Source organism: Ovis canadensis, chromosome 4 (genome assembly GCF_042477335.2).
Source record: "Ovis canadensis isolate MfBH-ARS-UI-01 breed Bighorn chromosome 4, ARS-UI_OviCan_v2, whole genome shotgun sequence".
NCBI classification, from domain to species: domain Eukaryota; kingdom Metazoa; phylum Chordata; class Mammalia; order Artiodactyla; family Bovidae; genus Ovis; species Ovis canadensis.
In genome coordinates, this window is record NC_091248.1 from 33,380,426 (window position 1) to 33,403,075 (window position 22,650).

The window sequence follows — 22,650 nt, forward strand, 5'->3', positions numbered from 1 at the left end:
AGTCTCATGAGACAAGGTTCTTCATAGCCATCTTCATTTGAGCTAGTCACTTTCCTGTCTTCACTCAACAAACTACTTTCTTCCTTAAACACTCTCTTAGCTTCTACGTCACTGTGTTCTAAATTGTTTCATGTCTCAAGTGGCCCTTCTCAAATTTTTCTTAAAATTTCTGAATGTTGGCATACCTAGACCTTATTTCTCAGCCCTCTTCTCTTTCTTTCCTTAATTATATCCTTTCTCTTCTTCAGTGACTCTCAAGTGTAGACCTAGGACCAGTAGTCATAACATAATCTGGGAAAATTAGAAATGAAAATTTGGAGGCCCTGTTCCAATGCTACTAAACCAGGTACTCTGAGGATAGGGCCAGCAATTTGTGTTTTAACAAGTTAACCTGTATGTGATTCTGATGCACACTACATTTTGAGAACCACATCTACAGGTTGTCTCATCCAAATGCAAAGCATCAATGTATGCTTATCAGTGTATGATTATGACTCTTAAAGGCACACCTCCCTCCTGATCCCTACCCCAGACTCCAGATGGTATACCCAACTGCTAGCTTGACATATCCATTTATCTGTCTACCAAGCATCTCTAACTTGTGTGTGTGTATGTGTGTGTGTGTGTGTGTGTTAGTTGCTCAGTAGTGTCTGACTTTTTGCAACCCCACGGACTGTAGCCCACCAGGTTCCTCTGTCCATGGGACTTTCCAGGCAAGAATACTGGAGTGGGTAGCCATTCCCTTGTCAACCAGAGCTCCAATGGGTCTCTTGCATTGCAGGCAGATTCTTTGTCAGCTGAGCCACCAGGGAACATCATCTAACTCTAACTTAATATTGTCTAAATAGAACTCTTGACTATTGACTTCTCCCAAATTTGTCCTCCCATTTACTCAGTAGATGACACTATCATTCAATCAGTTGTTCAAACTAAAACCTTGGAGTTCATCTTTGATTCCTCTTTTACTCATCCCTTCATCAAATTCACCAGCAAGCCCTGTCAACGCACATCCAAACCGCATTCAAGGATCTAATTATTTCTCTTTCTCTTCACTACTACTACCTTAGTACAAATACTATCCAGGGGACAGAATCAGAAAAATTAAAACAAAATAATTAAAACAGATATGTTAGGATTTTAAGGAATGAGAGGCAATGTAACATCATAAACATAACAAAGGAGGAGGGTCTCAGGTCAGAAGTATAATTAATACAAGTCTTTAGGATGTCAAAAAGGAGGAAGACTGAGAAAAGAAGTTAGTGACACTCAAGAGGTCAAGGTAGAATTTAAGAGACTATGTAGACTTAAGGCGCACATGGAGAAACATTTTGAGGAAAAAAAGGGAGAAGATAAAAGTTGGCTTTGATTTTCTCAAAAAGTCAGTCCTGAGGACATCTGCTAGGAGAAATGACTAAGGAGTTGAAGAAGGAAGCAAAGGTTTGAACAGTCCCTGCAAAGAAAGACAAGTTTAAAAAAACAACATAAGAACCAAGTAACTGAGTTAACTTTAATGTGAACCTGTGTTCTGGGGTATCTGACCACCTCTGTCAAGAAATGTGTTACACTGAATATTTGGGATAGTTCTCTTAGTGGTAGGTCCTCAGGTGATTTAAACATTGATTTAGATTATCACATATTATTTTATTCATAGCACTTGATCAACCATGAAGGGAATGGAAGCACTGGACTTGTTATCATGCAAAATTTATTCCAGGAAATTATATCACAAATAATATAATTCTTCAGTTCAGTCAGTTCAGTCACTCAGTCGTGTCCGACTCTTTGCGACCCCATGAATCACAGCACACCAGGCCTCCCTGTCCATCACCAACTCCCAGAGTTCACCTAAACTCATGTCCATTGAGTTGGTGATGCCATCCAACCATCTCATCCTCTATCGTCCCCTTCTCCTCTTGCCCTCAATCTTTCCCAGCATCAGTCTTCAAAACAATCAGCTCTTCACATTAGGTGGCCAAAGTATTTGAGTTTCAGCTTCAACATCAGTCCTTCCAATGAAAACCCAGGACTGATCTCCTTTAGGATGGACTGGTTGGATCTCCTTGCAGTCCAAGGGACTCTCAAGAGTCTTCTCCAACACCACAGTTTAAAAGCATCAATTCTTTGGTGCTCAGCTTTCATCACAGTCCAACTCTCACATCCATACATGACCACTGGAAAAACCATAGCCTTGACTAGACAGACCTTTGTTGACAAAGTAATGTCTCTGATTTTTAATATGCTGTCTAAGTTGGTCATAACTTTCCTTCCAAGGAGTGTCTTTTAATTTCATGGCTAACATTTCTAATTACATGAGACTTTTTTCACTTCCTTGGTAACTGTTTACATTATTTGGAAAAGATACCTACTCCAGAATCAAAGTATAGCAGAAAGATAACGTCTAGCTAAAGTAAAAATGATAAAGAGAAAACTTCCTGAATGAAACAAGCTGCTGCTGCTGCTGCTGCTGCTGCTGCTGCCAAGTCACTTCAGTCATATCCAACTCTGTGCGACCCCACAGATGGCAGCCCACCAGGCTCCTCCGTCCATGGGGTTTTCAAGGAAAAAGCACTGGAGTGGGTTGCCATTGCCTTCTCTGTGAAACAAGATGAGCCTCGACCAAAACGAGAGACATAAGCTGACTCAATGTAAATCTAAATCCACAGTATAGTATACAAAATGATAATAGAATTTTACTTCATACTTAAACACTATTTGATTTATTGAATCTACAGTGGCAAAGATAAGTGCGCCTTTTTAAAGTTAAATTTGTTTTTTCTATTTATTCATTTAGCTGTTAATAACTTCAGCTGGATTATTTCCATGTGCCTGGCCCTATGGTAGGTGTCTAGGTTATGGAGTTATCATCTGCATCCAAGCAGCATGTAACAGACTGAAAGGCAGCCAGTCAGCACATCTGGAGAATGCTGCAGGCATCACTTCATAAATCAAAGAAAGAGCAGCTTGGCCAGACTGGAGGAGTCAGAGAAGGCTAAAAGCTGATCCTTGAAGGCTTAACATGAGTTTTCAAGATGAAAGGAGGGGATATCCTGACCTCTCTTTTCTCATACATCCGGAATTCTCTGCATAAATGCTACACAAAGTGTGGCAGGGACTAGGGTCAATCCACAAACTATTTCTGGTCCAAGATAAAGTAAATACATAAACTGAGAGTAAGCATTTGGGAATTTTGGCATCAATTTGACAAGGCTAAGTATAAGCCTACTGAATCTAGTAATTAAAAGTTAGGATTTGAATTTTGGATCTATTTGCTTTTATCTAATTATGCTAATAATTCATTTTTATTTTGTTTTCAAAAAGTACTGGTCTATAATGTGTTGAAAATGTTTTTTTTTAAACTGAGCTGAAAACATGTCCACACAAAAACCTGCACACGAATGTTTAGAGTAGCTTTTTTTATAATTGCCAAACTTGAAGGCAACCAAGATGCCCTTCAGTAGATGGATGCATATATAAAGACAACAAAGTATTATTTACTGCTGAAAAGAAATGAGCTATCAAGCCATTAAAAAAAAAAGAGGAGGAAGCTTAAATGTATATTACTAAATGAAAGAAGTTAATTTGAAAGATTATATATTGTATTATTCCAAGTGTTATATATAACTTTCTGGTGAAGAAAAACCTGAAGACAGTAAAAGAATCAATGGTTACCGGGGCCTGTGGGAGGGAGGGGTGAACAGGTGGAGCACAAAGGAATTTTAGGACTGTGAAATCATACTGCATGATATTATAATAGTGAATACCAGTCATTATACATTTGTAAAAACCCATAGAATGTACAATACCAAGGTTGAGGCCTAATATAAGCCATGAACTTTCCGTGATAAGAATGATAGCTCCTCTGACTATATGAAACATCATGATAACCTCTTATGGGAGCCAAGAAAAATGAGGCAGTGGGGGTAATTATTAATATGCGCCACAAGTCACAAATCTGGTAAAATTTGACAGTAAAAAAAAAAACTCAAACATTTTAGCAATATATAAAGTAAAATGTAAAGCCCATTTAAAACCATGCTCAGAGACAATAAGGATCATCAGTATAATGAACATTACTGTTTTTATCTTTGTGGAATAATACTACCTATACAGACTTCTTAACTTCCCTTTTCTGTTTATCTTGCACATTCTCCCATGCTGATACAGAAAAATGATAACTATAAAGGTTTAAATTCGCTAAGTCCCTATTAGGTGCCAATGTTTAAAAATTTTACAATGCATTTTCCATTTGCTTCTCATGAAACCCTGAGAAGTAGATATCATTATTCTGCCCATAATACAGATGAGAAAACTGAGGCAGAGATACAAAATAATCTGATCAAGTCCAAATGGGTTCTAAGAGTCAGATCCCAGAAAAAGAAATATATATATTTCTACTTTATTTTTTCAATGGCTACTTAGCAATTCTGGGCTTGCCTGGTAGCACAGCTGATAAACAATCTGTCTTCAATGCAGGAAACCTAGGTTCTATCCCTGGGTTGGGAAGATCCCCTGGAGGAGGGCATGGCAACCCACTCCACTATTCTTTCCTGGGAATCCCCTCTGTAGCCTGGTGGGCTACAGTCCATGGGGTCGCAAAGAGTCGGACACAACTGAGCAACTAAGCACAGCACAGCACTTAGCATTTCTATTTTTTAATTTGATGATTTCTATTTAATAGATATTTGGATGATTTTCTTTTACTATTTTAAATAATTCTGTGACATCTTATACTTTAATGACTTAAATTAGTGTTTTTATACAACAAATTCCCTTATGTGGAATGTGAGATCCAAGGATTTAATACATTTTGATTATTACAAATTCTCCTTCCAAGTGCTAGCATCAACTGATGCTCACACCAATCATGTATTAAAGTTCTCAACTATGTATCCTTTCCGAACACCATACATTATCACTTAAAAATTCTTTTTCACCCTTCAGTTCAGTTCAGTTCAGTTCAGTTCAGTCGCTCAGTCGTGTCCGACTCTTTGCGACCCCATGAATCGCAGCACGCCAGGCCTCCCTGTCCATCACCATCTCCCGGAGTTCACTCAGACTCCCATCCATCGAGTCCCTGATGCCATCTAGCCATCTCATCCTCGGTCATCCCTTCTCCTCCTGCCCCCAATCCCTCCCAGCATCAGAGTCTTTTCCAATGAGTCAATCTTCGTATGAGGTGGCCAAAGTGCTGGAGTTTCAGCTTTAGCATCATTCCTTCCAAAGAAATCCCAGGGTTGATCTCCTTCAGAACGGACTGGTTGGATCTCCTTGCAGTCCAAGGGACTCTCAAGAGTCTTCTCCAACACCACAGTTCAAAAGCATCAATTCTTTGGCGCTCAGCCTTCTTCACAGTATCTTACTATTGTTATAGAAACTTTAAAGTTATTTATAAAGATGTGATATTTCTGTAGTTGACTATACATGGCATCTGGGCTCAGGAATCAAATTCCTATTTCTTACTTCTCCTTCTTCTCTGCCTGGGAAAAGAGGAAAGAGACACCCTGAGACCTCCCTAAGAAGCCCTGGCACTATCTACAACCAACAAGGTTTGGCCAAAACTGGACCCGTTTTTGAAAAGTGCTAATTCAATTATCATCCAACATGCTGATGTCAACCACCTGTCACTCACTCATCATGGGGTGTGAGGCTCTTGTTTGATAACTTTGCTAAGGGCTGCACAGAAAAAAAAAAATTATACTACTGCATTAGTCAAGCAGTATTCATTGTTTTTCCTCCTCACTGTCCTCTACCTTAAGCCCACCACATAATTCATCTGCATGACATTTCTTCACTTGAACTATTTGTCCTTTAAATGGCATTTTAGCATTTAAGGTCCTCTAGCTGTCTTCCTTTCCCTTCTTCCCTCAACTGACACTTTTCCTAGAAAAGGCTTGACATTCACGAAGTCTAAAGTCTTCTGGTGATACCAGATGTAACAGGAATGGAAGCATGATTAGCACTGTGGAACATTATGTCTCTTTAGCACGGTTTGGCTCAGGTTACAGAACCTGGGCAGCTGTAACACAGACAGAGGCTGTGGCCATTTCCCCTCTATTTTATGATCATCCTGTTTCATTACTGTGTGCTTTCACTACATCCTGGCCTAGCAGTCTGTAGCAGCAGGCTAGAGAGATAAGGCCTTATGGTAATAAATAAAGTAGAAGGTTAAAACCACAAGAAAGGCAATGTGGGAAATTGTAATGACAAGGCCATATGTTTAGCCTTGGATATGTCCTCTAAGAGTATTTGGGAGCCTCTTTACCCTCTTTTAAGAGGACTTCACATTTATACTCTGCCTATCATCCAAACATTCATAAAAGCATATGCTTCACAGCCAAGGAAAAAGATTGTTTGACAGTACCCATTTCTCGTTCTACAGAGTTAAGCACCCCCAAAAGAGGCATAGTGCAAGTGCTTCCACTCAAAATAAAATTCTGTAGAATTTTGAATTTTACTGAGAAAAAAATTTAGAAAAATAACAATTTACTGATGATTAACCACAAAGAGGATGGCCCTTAGATACCCAAATGTGTAGCTAACAGAGTTCTGCAAAGGGATGGTACACAAATAGGAAAACAGCAAAGTCAAACATATTTAATTAATTGAACAAGATGACCAACTGATAAATAAATAGGGGGTGGGGAGAAATCCTGGCTAGTGTCCATCATGTTATCCTTGACACATACTGGCTTGCATCACAATTGCCAGAAAAAAAGTCACATAATATACAGCTCCTCATTTTACTTTTCATTCAAGTCCTCAACTTTAAATATGGATCTGAATTCCATTGTTAAGGATGCATATCACAATAATTGTTTGGGAAACCAGAGAATAATGAGAGAAATTTTCAATCCTTTTCCTATGCACAGGAAAAAAAAAAATTCAGTACAGACTTAGTAATATTTAGTAATTTTGCCTGCATAGCTCATCTTTCCCAGGTTTTTTTTTTCCCTTGACCACCTCAATACACTACTTTTTTGCTTGATCAAGAAAGAAACATATCAAGGCTGAACAAAAATGCTACAAATGAAAGGAGTGCCTGGAAAGCAGAAGATAGATATATTTACTAAAGCACGAAGGCTCCCCCTTGTGATGCATTATGGACAGCTAGGAGGCAGCAACACTAGTGTTGGATGTCAAGTGGGCATTTAATATACTAGTCACTGTATCTCATTATTGGTTTTTAATTGATTCAGATCCCCTCTAACATGTGTAACTATGGAATCCAGTCATCTATGGAAAAATCATTATTAATAGCTGCAAGCATTTTAGAGAAACCACAATAAATTCCAAATGGATTAAAGATTTAAATGTAATAAAATACCTAGTAAAATTTTAATGAATAATTTCATGATCTTTAACTGGGGAATAATGTTCTGAACAGAACATGAGAGTCAAAAGCCATAAAAGAAGAAGCTGTTGGTTTGATACATAAAATTCGTAAACTTCACCTAAATTTCTTAAACTAAATTAGAAAACTAAAGAAAAAAATATTTACAATATATACAACAGATTGGTATTTAATACACTTCTGAAGAAATGAGCTCCTCCTAAACGTTTAAGAAAGAAACAAGTACCCCATATGGTTATTAAACACACTAAGATATATCCAATTTCACTAGTAATAAAATGTTAATAAATAAATAAACAAAATTAAAAGACCAAAGAGATAGCTTTCTTTTTTCATTTGCCTTCTACTTTGACCCATATTTAAAAGAATGATAATACTCAATGTTGAGTTTTCAGAAACACTTTTATCCATAGGTAGATGTATATATATATTTTTTTTTCGTTTGCCTTCCATCTTGACCCATATTTAAAAGAATGATAATACTGAATGCTGAGATTTCAGAAACAGATACTTTTACCTATAGGTGGATATATACAAATATATATATGTATATACATATATACACGCACACAGTAGTAACTTGGTTATATATATATGTAAATATATATGGTGGTGGTGGTGGTAGTGATTTAGTCACTAAGTCATGTCTGACTCTTGTGACCCCATGGACTATAGCCCTCCAGGCTCCTCTGTTCATAGGAGTGCCCAGGCAAAAATACTGGATTGTATTGCCATGTTCTTCTCCAGGGGATCTTCACAACCTAGGGATGGAACCCACATCTTCTGCACTGCAGGCAGATTCTTTACCGCTGAGGCACCATGGAAGCCCATATAATATACATGTGTATATAAAATTGTACGTGCATATTCTTTTAAGCAGTAAGGCAATCTCTACAAATTTATCAAATTGGCATTCTTGCATAAATAAGCATTGAATATTCAAAGTATTGCCTATTATAATAAAGTATTGCAAACAACATTAAATGTTGATTTTTTTCAGATTCAGGAAATAAAATATTAAGAAATAGAAAGAAATATTTCATTAACTGTCTATGATAAAACTGTTAAATTAGAAAGGCACATATTACATAATCCTACTTTCTATATTTTTATGCACACATTAAATTTCCAGGTAATCCGTGGTTTAATGTCAAGAATGGTTATTTCACTGGGAGGGAGTCTATAGAGGGAGAGAGGATAACTGGTGATTTCTTTCTTTCTTGATAGCTTCCTTGTTTTCTGTGTTTTATATAACTGGCAAATATAACTTAAATTATTTATCCCTAAAAAATATAATGAAATCTTCATTTTGGGCTTTTTTCTCCACCTTAATTGCTTTTTAAAGACTTTAGATAATGAATTAGAAACAGCTAAACATATTTGTAATCTGTGTGGTGACTAGTTTAACTCTGAAGGAAATTTACTCTACAGTTTGTTATGAATATAGAAAACCATAGCTAAACTAAAACTTCTACCGTGGAGTAGATACCTGCAATTATTTCCTCCAAATGTTCCATTTTGCAGACAAAAAATTCTTAATTAGGAAGATGAAATACCTTTTTCAAATCACAGAGCAATGGGCAGCCAGTCAAAATGAAAATTCAGATACTCTCACTTCTCAACTACCTATATGACTCTAAACCCCACTTTTGTGACTTTTATTGAAAATGGGTATAAAAACAGAATTTAAGGTAGTTCTCGCAGCATGCTAGTATTGTCTTGAACAGTAACATAAAAAATAAATAATACTGACTGCAGGAGTACTTCTTACTAGGAAGGGCATATCCAAACCACCCATGCTCCAAATGTGCTGTTGGTCACAAGCACTATAACAGAGAGGAGAAGGAGCGGATACTACCACTGAATTATTGTACTGTGCAGGCCCCTGTGTTAAGTGCTTTATATGCATTGCCATATTTAATTTTCACTATTTAAATAGAAGTTTGTTATTTTCTGCATTTTCTTGACGAAAGTAGGTTTAGCAGTGTGATTTACCCAATATCATAGAACTAGCATAACATTCTAGCACCTCCTATGTACATTTAACTGCAAAATTCAAAAATAAAGGGCTTCTCACTGTTACTTTAAACTGCTTCAAAGATTCAAACCACACCACATGTCTTCCTGATAGTAGGTTAGAACTAAGCACCATTCTCATAATGTCCAGTATATTATATTGTAATGTATTATCAGCCATATTGCAATATATTTTCATGCCTCCTTTAAAAATAGTCTCATAAATAATGTGTTAATCAATAGTCAGCCTCTGTATTACACCTAGAAGCACTGACCCATTGCATACTCATCAGAAGACAGTGTCTTTCCGCTAAACTGTCTTCAGACAACTTAAGAGAAAGTGGTGAGAATACCAATAAATTATTATATAGCACACATTCAATTATACTTAGACACTGTTTTAAAATAAGTAATGGATATAAACCTTTAGTAGATCTGACCTTACTACATTTTGCTGTAAATCTCCTTCCTCATTCATTTGCTCTTTTTGTTACTTCTTACATGTTTACTTATTAAGTTCAGTTCAGTTCAGTCACTCAGTCCTGTCAGACTCTTTGCGACCCCATGGACTGAAGCACACCAGGCCTCCCTGTCCATCACCAACTCCCAGAGTCTACCCACACTCATGTCCATTGTGTTGGTGATGCCATCCAACCATCTTATCCTCTGTCATCCCCTTCTCCTCCCACTTTCAATCTTTCCCAGCATCAGGATCTTTTCAAATGAGTCAGTTCTCCCCATCAGATGGCCAAAGTATTGGAGTTTCAGTTTCAGCTTCAGCATCAGTCCTTCCAATGAATATTCAGGACTGATTTCCTTTAGATTTGACTGATTGGATATCCTTGCAGTCCAAGGGATTCTCAAGAGGCTTCTCCAACACCACAGTTCAGAAGCATCAATTCTGAGGCACTAAACTTTCTTTATAGTCCAACTCTCACATCCATACATGACTACTGGGAAAACCATAGCCTTGACTACACAGAACTTTGTTGGCAAAGTAATGTCTCTGCTTTTTAATTTGCTGTCTACTTTGGTCATAACTTTTCTTCCAAGGAGCAAGCATCTTTTAATTTCATGGCTGCAGTCACCATCTGCAGTGATTTTGGAGACCCAAAAAATAAAGTCAGCCACTGTTTCCACTGTCTCCCCATCTATTTGCCATGAAGTGATAGAACCAGATGCCATGATCTTCATTTTCTGAATGTTGAGCTTTAAGCCAACTTTTTCACTCTCCTCTTTCACTTTCATTAAGAGGCTCTTTAGTTCCTCTTCACTTTCTGCCCCAAGGGTGGTGTCATCTGCATATCTGAGATTATTGATATTTCTCCCGGCAATCTTGATTCTAGCTTGTGCTTCTTCCAGCCCAGCGTTTCTCATGATGTACTCTGCATAGAAGTTAAATAAGCAGGGTGACAATATACAGCCTTGACATACTCCTTTCCTGACTTGGAACCAGTCTGTTTTTCCATGTACAGTTCTAACTGTTGCTTCCTGACCTGCATACAGATTTCTCAAGAGGCAGGTCTGGTGGTCTGGTATTCCCATCTCTTTCAGAATTTTCCACAGTGTATTGTGATCCACACAGTCAAAGGCTTTGGCATAGTCAATAAACAGAAGTAGATGTTTTTTTTGGAACTCTCTTGCTTTTTTCAGGATCCAGCATGTTGGCAATTTGATCCCTGCTTCCTCTGCCTTTTCTAAATCCAGCTTGAACATCTGGAAGTTAAGGGTTCATGTACTATTGAAGCCTGGCTTGGAGAATTTTGAGAATTACTTTACTAGCTTGTGAGATGAGTGCAATTGTGCAGTAGTTTGAGCATTCTTTGGTATTGCCTTTCTTTGGGATTGGAATGAAAACTGACCTTTTCCAGTCCTGTGGCCACTGCTGAGTTTTCCAAAGTTGCTGGCATATTGAGTGCAGCACTTTCACAGCATCATCTTTCAGGATTTGAAAGAGCTCAACTGGAATTCCATCACCTCCACTAGCTTTGTTCGTAGTGATGCCTCCTAAGGCCCACTTGACTTCACATTTCAGGATGTCTGGCTCTAGGTGAGTGATCACACCATCGTGATTATCTGGGTCATGAAGATCTTTTTTGTACAGTTCTTCTGTGTATTCTTGCCACCTCTTCTTAATATCTTCTGCTTCTGTCACGTCCATACCATTTGTGTCCTTTATTGAGCCCATCTTTACATGAAATATTCCCTTGGTATCTCTAATTTTCTTGAAGAGATCTCTAGCCTTTCCCATTCTATTGTTCTCCTCTCTTTCTTTGCAATGATCACTGAGGAAGGCTTTCTTATCTCTCCTTGCTATTCTTTGGAACTCTGCATTCAAATGGGTATATCTTTCCTTTTCTCCTTTGCTTTTCACTTCTCTTCTTTTCTCAGCTATTTGTAAGTCTTGTCAGAAAACTATTTTGCCTTTCTGCTTTCTTTTTTCTTGGAGATGGTCTTGATCCCTGTCTTCTGTACAATGTAACAAACACCGTTCACAATTCATCAGGCACTCTGTCTATCAGATCCAATCTCTTGAATCTATTTGTCATTTCCACTCTATAATCATAAGGGATTTGATTTAGTCATACCTGAATGGTCTAGTAGTTTTCCATATTTTCTTCAATTTGAGTTTGAATTTTGCAATAAGGAGTTCATGATTTGAGCCACAATCAGCTCACGGTCTTATTTTCTGACTGTATAGAGCTTCTCCATCTTTGGCCGCAAAGAATATAATCAATCTGATTTCAGAATTGACCTCTGGTGATGTCCATGTGTAGAATCTTCTCTTGTGTTGTTAGAAGAAGTTGTTTGCTATGACCACTGCGTTCTCTTGGCAAAACTCTATTAGGCTTTGCCCTGCTTCATTGTGTACTCCAAGCCAAATTCTTTACTTCCTACTTCTGCATTCCAGTTCCCTATAATGAAAAGGACATCATTTTGGGGCATTAGTACTATAAGGTCTTGTAGGTCTTCATAGAGCCATTCAACTTCAGCTTCTTCAGCATTACTGGTTGGGACATAGACTTGGATTACTGTGATATTGAATGGTCTGCCTTGGAAACAAACTGAGATCATTCTGTCGTTTTTGAGATTGCACTCAAGTACTATATTTCTGTTTTGCAAGTACTGCAAGCCCTATTTACTTATTGTACTATTTTAATTTCCCATTCAATCAATCTGTTTATATTTGTATTCTCAGGCCTTAAATTCTACTCATTATTTCTCCATCATTCAGATTCAGTTCCATGTGCTCTTCACTTACCTGATCCTTCTCTCGGAAACAGAAATGTTGAGAAGTGGAGGAAAGCAAGAAGGGAGAACCCTATACTAATGCCAGAGGCTGGAATTTAGGGCTTTAACCCAGTGAATCAACTAGTTACAGACAGAAAGCAGACAGCATGAAGCTTATTCAACCCTCCTTCTCCCCAAGTTTGAAAGTGAAAGTTGCTCGGTTGCATCCAACTCTTTGGGACCCTATGAGCTATATAGTCCATGGAATTCTCTAGGCCATAGTATTGGATTTGGTAGCCTTTCCCTTCTCCATGGAATCTTCCCAACCCAGGGATTGAACCCAGATCTCCCACATTGCAGGCAGAATCTTTATCAGCTGAGATATCAGATCTCTCGAAATTTAGGTGTGACAAAGATTCTCTCCTTGACCTAACTCTGGCCAGGCAACCCTGGGCTCTCTTCTAAACTAGCCCTCAACCAGCCCTCAACCTTGGTCTATAAGGGCTTGAACACATTAATGCAGTTCTAACAGGTCAAGACTATTTCCCTGCAACAATCTTATTCCCCCTTAAAGTGTCTGCCTGAGAAAATTCAAGGTTTTGTGAAGAATTTGTTCCAATCAACATTTGAAGATAGGGCCCCTGTCTCTATATGAGAGTATAAGCTTGGCTTCAGTAAGTGCCAGTTAACAAACCCAGATGGATTTCACACAGATCAATTCCCACTTCTCACTTATAATTGTTCACTTCCCTGAATTTACTGAGCGCCTATATAACACCCTTCCTATTTCCACATTCTCCCTTTAGAATGCTCAGTCACCAGCTCAGTCACAAGCTGAAATTGAGTTCAGTTCACCCTGGAATCTTTTCTCGACTGCAGTAGTGTATTACTGATTAAAATCTGTCCTGACCACCTTAACAATAATTCTGGCTGTGCTTATCTTTGCCAGCTGGGAGTATCATGGGGCCAAGGATATTTGGCAAGAAGAAAACCGGGAAGTACCTAGAGGCATTTCTAGAGGTGGTGGGCAAGCAGCTCCTTCAGTTTTCTGAGAGCTCCTCTTCCTTTTAGACACTCTTGCCCTAGAAAATATGGTGAATGGGACTCACAGGGGAAGAAATGTAGGGTGTCTCTTGACTTGGGCTTGTTTTATGCTCAAGGGGGAGAAAAAGCAAAGGAGGCTATCAAGTTTCCTTTACATCTCTGGCAATCAGTTCACTAGGATAGAAAATAAGCAAGGAGCTTTAGTGACTAAACAATAAATATTATCCACCTGCACTTAATCAGGCTCAACTCCCAGGAGAAATTTAGAATGCATTATATTATGCATTAATGGTGGAAACAAAATGGAACCAAGTAGGAAGATGTGACTAGTAAGAGTGAGAAGTAGCTGTGAATCCAACACAGAGGGCACTGACTGGGATTCCTGGGCCCGGGGTAGAAATGGAAGAATAACAGGAAAATGTGACAAGGTGTACCCAAGGATCAGGAGGTGCAGCTAGAGGATCTGGACCCAAACCCTCTCTCTGACCCTGACTGGTTGTGTGTTTGTGAGTGATCCTGGCCATTTCACTAACCTTCTCTGAAATTCAATAATTGTCCCTAGATAAAGCAGGTAGTAATACCTGGCTGGCAAAACAACACATAAGCTATGTAAAATGCTTAGTACAGAGTCTGACACCTAGAAGTATAATCAGTTACAGAGTGAGATTTTTCTGCTATTACGCATATAGGGTTGTCTGATCTAGCAAATAAAAATACAGGAGACCCTGTTAAGTTTCCATTTCTGATAAACAAGATATAAGTTATTCAATATAAATATGACCTTTACAATATTTTCCCCTTATTTATCTGAAATTCAAATTTACCTGCATATTCTATATTTTATCTGGCAATCATACAAGTGGCATTCAAAGCTGGAGTTAAATAGGCCATGAGTATCTCACCTTTGTAAAGGACCTACAAGTAATTAAGAGCCAAAGGTCCTCCCTAGGACTCATGAGGAACTGAGCCATACTGGCTCTGCTCCTCCCAACCATCTCTCACATACCCTATCCATGGTGAATTTACGTCTCCAGAGAGAGCCGAAGAAAATGTTAGAGGGAGATGTGTTGGAATAAGGAATTATTACCCTAGGGAGAGAATAATTTTTCTATTTTCTACCCCACTCTCAAACCAAGTGGGAGCATGTCCTTCCCTAGGTGGAACTGAGTTGGTTATGTAGCTGAGTTGCTGGCATGCCCTCTGGACCCATGAGACAGCAAAGTTTTCTCTCACAATAAAGATGCTTGTATTTCCTGCAAGTCCAGTAAACACTACAAAAAGTACGGGAATTCGGAAGGTTCATGAAGTCAGAGCAGCCTGGCTCGCATCATATTCAGTGCAGTGATGAGGTTTGAGTGGGCCCTCTAAAGCATTCACAAGTGGATCTCACATTAAGAGACAATATTTAGCTGCCCATAATGCAGACAGCAGACTTCCCAGTTGCCGCTAGTGGTAAAGAACCCGCCTGCCAATGCAGGAGAGAGAGACATAAGAGATGCAGGTTCGATCCCTGGGTCAGGAAGACCCCCTGGAGGAGGGCATGACAACCCACTCCAGTACTCTTGCCTAGAGAATCCCACGGACAGAGGAGCCTGGTGGGCTACAGTCCATGGCATCGCAAAGAGTCAGACTCGACTGAGCGACTTAGCACACATGCAGTGCAGACAGCAGTAATGCCAGTTAACAAATGACAATCCATAGAAGCTTCAGCAGTCAATAAAGATCTACAGCAGTCCCAGGCAAGTGAAAAGACCTGACTTCTCTCTAACTCCTACTCCTGAACACACAAAAGCGGGGCAAGAGGTAGAGAGGAGGAAAGGAAAGAACAAAACACAGCTTTCCCACTGCCAGGTCCTTGAGGCTGAATCCTCGCAAATGCTGAGAGAATAAATATGAGGTCTGAATAAGATCTGAGGTGCAACTTTTAAATTGGACTAGTTGGGGCTAAATTTTCTAATAACTAAAAGAAACCAGAAAGGCTGAGATTCACCCAAAATGATATGCAAGATGAAGATGACAGGAAAAGGAAATCTAACCAAACATATTTGGAAATAGCAATTGAAAAAAATAAAATTGTTTCACGTTTGGATCCCCACTAAGTTCAGCCTCTCTTGGTTATGATTATGTAATTATGCACAGAGTAAGGTGGCTTAGTGGTAAAGAATCTGCCTGCCAATGTTTAGGAGACACAGGTTCAATCCCTGGGTCAGAAAGATTCCCTGGAGAAGGAAATGGCAACCCAATCACTCCAGTATTCTTGCCTGGGAAATCTTACCAACAGAGGAGCCTGGCAGCTACAGTCCATAGGGTCACAAAGAGTCAGACATGACTTAGGGACTAAACAAGTATAGTCAAGTGTCGGCGACGGAATGAAACACCAACACTGCAGAGTGGTTTGAATCTTTATATTTTAACACTTGCTTCTTACAGCTGCTTTTTTTTATATCTTTTGCACAACAACCTACAGGGCAAGCTGCCAAGCACTACGATTCAGAGACTATACAGTGCACAGGCGCAGGGCGAGATAACCTTTACCTTGGCTTATTTACTGCAGCTAAGACTTTGTTTTGGGGAACTTCCTTATCAACTTAGAATCCGTTTTGTCCCAAGGTCTGTTCCTTTTGAGGAATCAGAGAAACATCCTTGTGTGCAAGCAATGTTCTTTTCCCATGGGAACAAACAGGATTTTTAGCTGAACATCTCGTTTGCAAGAATGCTCAGCCCTGGTTGACAGTCTCGTTAGCAAGCACTTCTCAATCTTCCTTAAACCTAGTTCCCTACACTGGGCAGAACATCTCGTTTGCAAGAATGTCCAGCCCTGGTTGAGAGTCTCGTTTGCAAGCACTTCTCAACCTTCTTTAAACCTAGTTCCCTACACTGGGCAGAACATCTCGTTTGCAAGAATGTCCAGCCCTGGTTGAGAGTCTCGTTTGCAAGCACTTCTCAACCTTCTTTAAACCTAGTTCCCTACACTGGGCAGAACATCTCGTTTGCAAGAATGTTCAGCCCTGGTTGAGAGTCTCATTTGCAAGCACTTCTCAACCTTCTTTAAACCTAGTTCCCTACACTGGGCAGACCATCTCGTTTGCAAGAATGTCCAGCCCTGGTTGAGAGTCTCATTTGCAAGCATTTCTCAACCTTCTTTAAACCTAGTTCCCTACACTGGGCAGAACATCTCGTTTGCAAGAATGTCCAGCCCTGGTTGAGAGTCTCGTTTGCAAGCACTTCTCAACCTTCTTTAAACCTAGTTCCCTACACTGGGCAGAACATCTCGTTTGCAAGAATGTTCAGCCCTGGTTGAGAGTCTCATTTGCAAGCACTTCTCAACCTTCTTTAAACCTAGTTCCCTACAGTCAAGCCAATCTAACAGCACTTAAGTAATTCAGTACATTTCAGAACAAGACTGAAGTGTAGGCTAGTGAGGTGGATGAAGCAGAGGTAAGTTCCTTATAAGTACCTTATAAATAAAGGTATCAATTAAATTGTGAGGCCTCAGGGAAAGGCTAGCAGTAATGAGGCAGACATTGTCTACACCCACCAGGTCCATTGTTGAGTTTTGGAGATGCCAAGCACCTGGTGAGATAAAAATGGATTTGTAAAAATGGTCTGACTCTTTGCGATACCATGGACTGTAGCCCACCAGGCTCCTCTGTCCATGGGATTCTCTAGGCAAGAGTACTGGAGTGGGTTGTCATGCCCTCCTCCAGGGGGTCTTCCTGACCCAGGGATCGAACCTGCATCTCTTATGTCTCTCTCTCCTGCATTGGCAGGCAGGTTCTTTACCACTAGCGGCAACTGGGAAGTCTGCTGTCTGCATTAGATTGGAATTAGATTGCATTAGATTTGGAATTCTGCCCTTCAATTTAGTGTCTGAAATGGAAGGTTATATTTTCCTAAGGGAAAAAAAAAGAGCATGAGAAAACCATTTCAAAACTAGTGAATGAGTAAAGTCTTCTTTATATTATTCGAGCTGAGATTCTTTGCAACAGCTGGACAACCAACCACCAGTTTGAGATTTGCTTCTGACAGCTGCATAGACACTTCCTGGAACATTTGAAACAAAGAATGGGGTTGTAGAAGCCTCCACAGAAGTATCATGGCCTCCACACTCATGTCACAAAATTATCCCTTTCTTTTAACCTTTAGAGCCTTCTTGCTTAAATTGTTCTTTTGCTTTAGTCCTGTTACACTCACAATACAGCTTAGCTCTCAGTTTGTATTTTTCAGGGGTAGTGCCAATATTAGGTGGCATTTGTCCCTCGCAAAAGATTTGCTTTGTAGAATGAATGAGAGATCATGATCTTTTCTTCTTATTGTTTTTATTATTGATATGTATTCTGAACTAAAATCATATATTTCAAAGCACTGCTGCATGCTTAGCCACTTCAGTTGTGTCTGACTCTGCAACCCTTTGGACTGTTGCCTGTCAAGACTCTGTTCATGAAATTCTACAAGCAAGGATACTGCAGTGGATAGCCATTCCCTTCTCCAGGAGAGCTTCCTGACCCAGGGATTCAGCTTGAGTCTCCTGCATTGCAAGTGAATTCTTTACCATTTGAGCCTCGAAGGAAGCTGATCAAAGCACTATATGATGTCAATAAACCCAGAATTCGGGTTTCACTGGTTAATGAAAGAAGATTAATTGTTGATATTTTGAGGGAGGAGTGTGTCAAGTGAAATTCAAAACTTAAAATAATACTGCTGAAAATGCCCATTTAGTGTTGAAGTTTTTTATTAAAAATGAAAAAAATCAATAAAATAATCCAGAGTCCCTCTAAATTGCTGACCACAAAGAAGCTAAAACAGCAAAAGAGAAAAAACAAAACTTTATTCTAATTACAGGATGTAGAAAAACGTATGCCAATTCTCAAATGTGTTCAGTTGGGGCAGAAGCACAGATCTAGCTTTTTTTCATAGTTAAGTACACAGGGAATTGGGATAGTATTAATATTACCAAGTTCCTGCCACATAGAGCATCTATTGAATAAATAAACAAGAGATCCTCAATCTAATTTGCCAACACTGATGAGTACATGTGGCTTATGCGGTAAACAGCATTCTGAGACAATCCCCAAGATTCCTGCGCCCTGATGGAAAAGCCCTGTATAATCAATCCCGTCTCTTTGAGGGGTGGCCAGGCCCACCTGCATTGTGGAAAGATCCTAACTCAGGGTTCAATATCTGAGTTACAAAGATCCTCTGGAGAAGGGAATGGAAATCCACTCCAGTATTCTTATCTGGAGAACCCCATGGACAGATGAGCCTGGTGGGCTACCGTCTATGGGGTTGCAAAGAGTCAGACACCACTGAGTGACTAACGCTGGTGTATACCTGATGAGATTGGCCCTCCCATGATTATGTTCTATATAGCACAGTGTGCTTTGAGGAAGGGAGATTATCCTGGGTGGACCTGAGCTAAACAAGTGAACTCTTAAAAGGGACTAAGCTCTTACTGGTGACAGAGGATTGAAGTGTAACAGGGATTCCAGTACAAGCGAGATTGTCCCATGCTGGCCCTGAAGGAAGAAGGGGCCACGTGACAGTGAATGCAAGTGGCTACAACTGCAAGGAGCTGAATTCTACCAACACCTGAATGAAAAACCAAGTGGATTCTTCCCCCAAACAGAAATGTAGTGTAGCCAAACCTGAGTTTAGCTTGTGAGACCCTGAGCAGAGGACTCAATTAATCCTGACTGGACTTCTGACCTATAGAACAGGAACTGGAAGACGTCTGTTCTTTTAAGCCACTAAGTCTGTGTTAACTGCAAAGCAGCAAAAGAAAATGAATAAAGAGGACAATAGTTACCACTCAAAATTGGTTTGGCAGAAAAGAAGTGATAGTTGAGTTAACCTTACAAAAGTCAGTCAAAGCATATCATAACTCTAACCTAATCTTGAGTATATTACATGACTCAAATTGAGATATATTCTACTAAATGGGCTTCCCAAGTGGCACAGTAGTAAAGAATCTGCCTGCCAATGCGGGGGAATCAAGAGATGCTGGTTCGATCCCTGGGTCGGGAAGACCACCTGGAGTAGGAAATGGCAACCTGCTCCAGTGTGGTATCCTGCTCCTGCCTGGAAAATTCTACTAAATACCTGGCCAATACTCTTCAAAATTGTCAAAATCATGAAAAATAAGGAAAAAACCACTGCAGACCAGAGGAGGCTAAGGAGACATATGACTAAATCCTGAATGTTTTATCCTGGATGGGATCTTATTAGAGAAGGACGTTAGTGGAGCAATTGGATGAAGTCCAGCGTTTCCTTTTAAAATAAGAAACTGAATAAACCAGAAGGGTCTGTAAAGTATCATAGAAATATCTAAATGAATTCAATAGTGAGCAAGTGAAGTCTAAACATATTTAATTTTATATGTGTTAAATGCTATTGTTTTGCTCATATACAAATTTGATAAAATATTATAAAAATTATTTACAGTCACTATTTTAAATAAAAGTATTCTTACTTTTTTAAAAAAAGAAAGCAAGGGTGGCATGCAAAAGATGTATACTTCTGACAGACTGATCTTTTCTTTCTGGTCTCAATGGATCCCCAAGGTCAGACAAAAGCAAAAATAAGAAGTGTAATGGCTTTTTATTCCATCCCGTTGCTAGCATAGGTCAGGCGGTAGTCGGAAGATTAGAAGATGTCATCTTCTAATCTGAGCTTCTGATACTTAAGAGATCACTAGAGAATCCACAAGTTTAAAGAGTCTCTTCCAGAATGTTTAATGTGCTTTGTAAAGGTGAACTCAAAGATTTACCTGCAGAAGGGAGAAAGATCAGGCCAGGTCCCACAGCAGCCAGCATGACACTATTAACATCAAATGCAATACATTCCATATACTGCTTTAATTATCAATGCTAATAGAAGCAGCATGGGGCAATAAATTCAGGATTTAGCTAGCGAAGGAAAGCTAGTTTTCATGTTTCATTTTTAAAGGCTTTATATTCCTATTTAATTTCAGGTGTCCTTGCATGTTCTTTCCGACCAGTTCTTGCTATATTCTACAAAGCTCTTATTGAAGAAAAGAAAAGGAGGGAAGACCACTGAGATTTTCTTTTTCTTTTTTTTAACTTCAATTATTTACTGTCAACACTCACAGGAAAAGATCACAGACTGTAGATATACTTCCCTTCTTTGCCTTCAGATGATGAGGATTTTATCTGATTTTTGTACTGCTATTTGTCCATTTGAGAACATGTATATATGATGTTGTGTTTATAATACATTTTCAGATATATTATCTCATGCTTTGACTCAGAACCAGTTTCCCCAAGAGTTAGAAAGAACAGAAATTACTATTCCCTCTATACAGATAAGGAAATTGAGGCTGGGATAGGTAGTGTGAGCCGACTACCAATATCTGAATGAGATTTTCATTCCTGGTCCACTGCTGTTTGTAAGCAGGTGTGCCTTTGGCTTCTGGTCTCTGCTCACGCTTCTGTAATAAGTACACCCACTGCTTCAGCCCTGCTGATCCACTCTGAGGGGGAGAAGCACACACAACTACTGCTTTTCAACACAGCAACATTCCACATTATAAGCCTGCAGATTCTTCTTCATCAGAGGACATTCCTAAGGTCATGACTTTACCAAGTTCTGCACTGCCATTGAGACTGGCCATGCATGGCTGCTGTGCTATGAGTCAGACAGGCCCCCCGGCTTCACACTTAAAACCAAATATTATAAAAACTAAGAGCACGGAATCCAGTCCCATCACTTCATGGCAAGTAAAAGGGGAAAAGGTGGAAGCAGTGATAGTTTTTCTCTTCTTGGGCTCTAAAATCAGTGCAGATGATAACTGCAGCCATGATACTAGGAGATGATTGCTTCTTGGACAGAAAGCTATAACAAATCTAGACAATGTGTTTAAAAGCAAGGATATCATTTTGCCGACAAAGTTGTATATAATCAAAGATATGGTCTTTCCAGTAGTCATATACGAATGTGAGAGTTGGACCATAAACAAGGTAGCGTGCCAAAGAATTGATGCTTTCAAATTGTGGTGCTAGAGAAGACTCTTGAGAGTCCCTTGGACTGCAAGGAGATGAAACCAGTCAATCCTGAAGGAAATCCTAAAGGAGTGTTCATCAGAAGGACTGATGGTGAAGCTGAAGCTCCAATTCTTTGACCATCTAATGCAAAGAGCTGACTCATTGGAAAAGACCCTGATGCTGGGAAAGATTGAGGGCAGAAGGAGAAGGGAGTGACAGAGGATGAGACAGTTGAATGGCATCACCAACTCAATGGACGTGAACTTGGGCAAACTCTGAGAGATGGTGAGGAACAGGGAAGCCCAGCAGGCTGCAGTCCATGAGGGTCACAAAGAGTCAGACACGACTTAGCCACTGAACAACAACAACAAGCCATACTCAGTGGGGACTAATGTCATTGACAAACCCTGGCTACTGTAGTTCCCCAAATTATTGACATTTCTGCTACTATTTTTACTGCTTTGGACTTCTTAATGCTCTTTTCTCTTTCCTAAGCAAGGCTTAAAAGCCTTGCTCAAGCTCCATTCCCCTGTGAAGACTTCTTGTTTGTCTCAAGTAAGGACAAACTCATGGATAACCATCTGAGTGTCATTTGGCCCTGGATCTCCCACAACGATCCTAAAGTTTAGCCTTTGACATTGTTTCTGGATAAGACTATGTGGACAATCACAGAAAGAATCATCAGAGAACTTTAAACTTATATCCAATCCCTAACCACATGACCTACATATAGTACACTAACATGCCTGTATTTTTGTAAATTACATAACTGCCATTTGAAGGATATAATGAATTATAATTTTAAGTGTTAATTTGTTTAAACTTTGGAAATTCACAGTTGTTGAAACCCTGTTTCTATCAATACATTACTTCATTTTTTTAAACTAAAACTAGAATTTCAGCAATGAAGAGGTCATTGCTTATTGCAAATTCTAGGAGGTCCCATTTCCAAGAGGACCTATAATAGAAAGATGAATAAAAAATTGATAAATGTATATTTAGAAATTT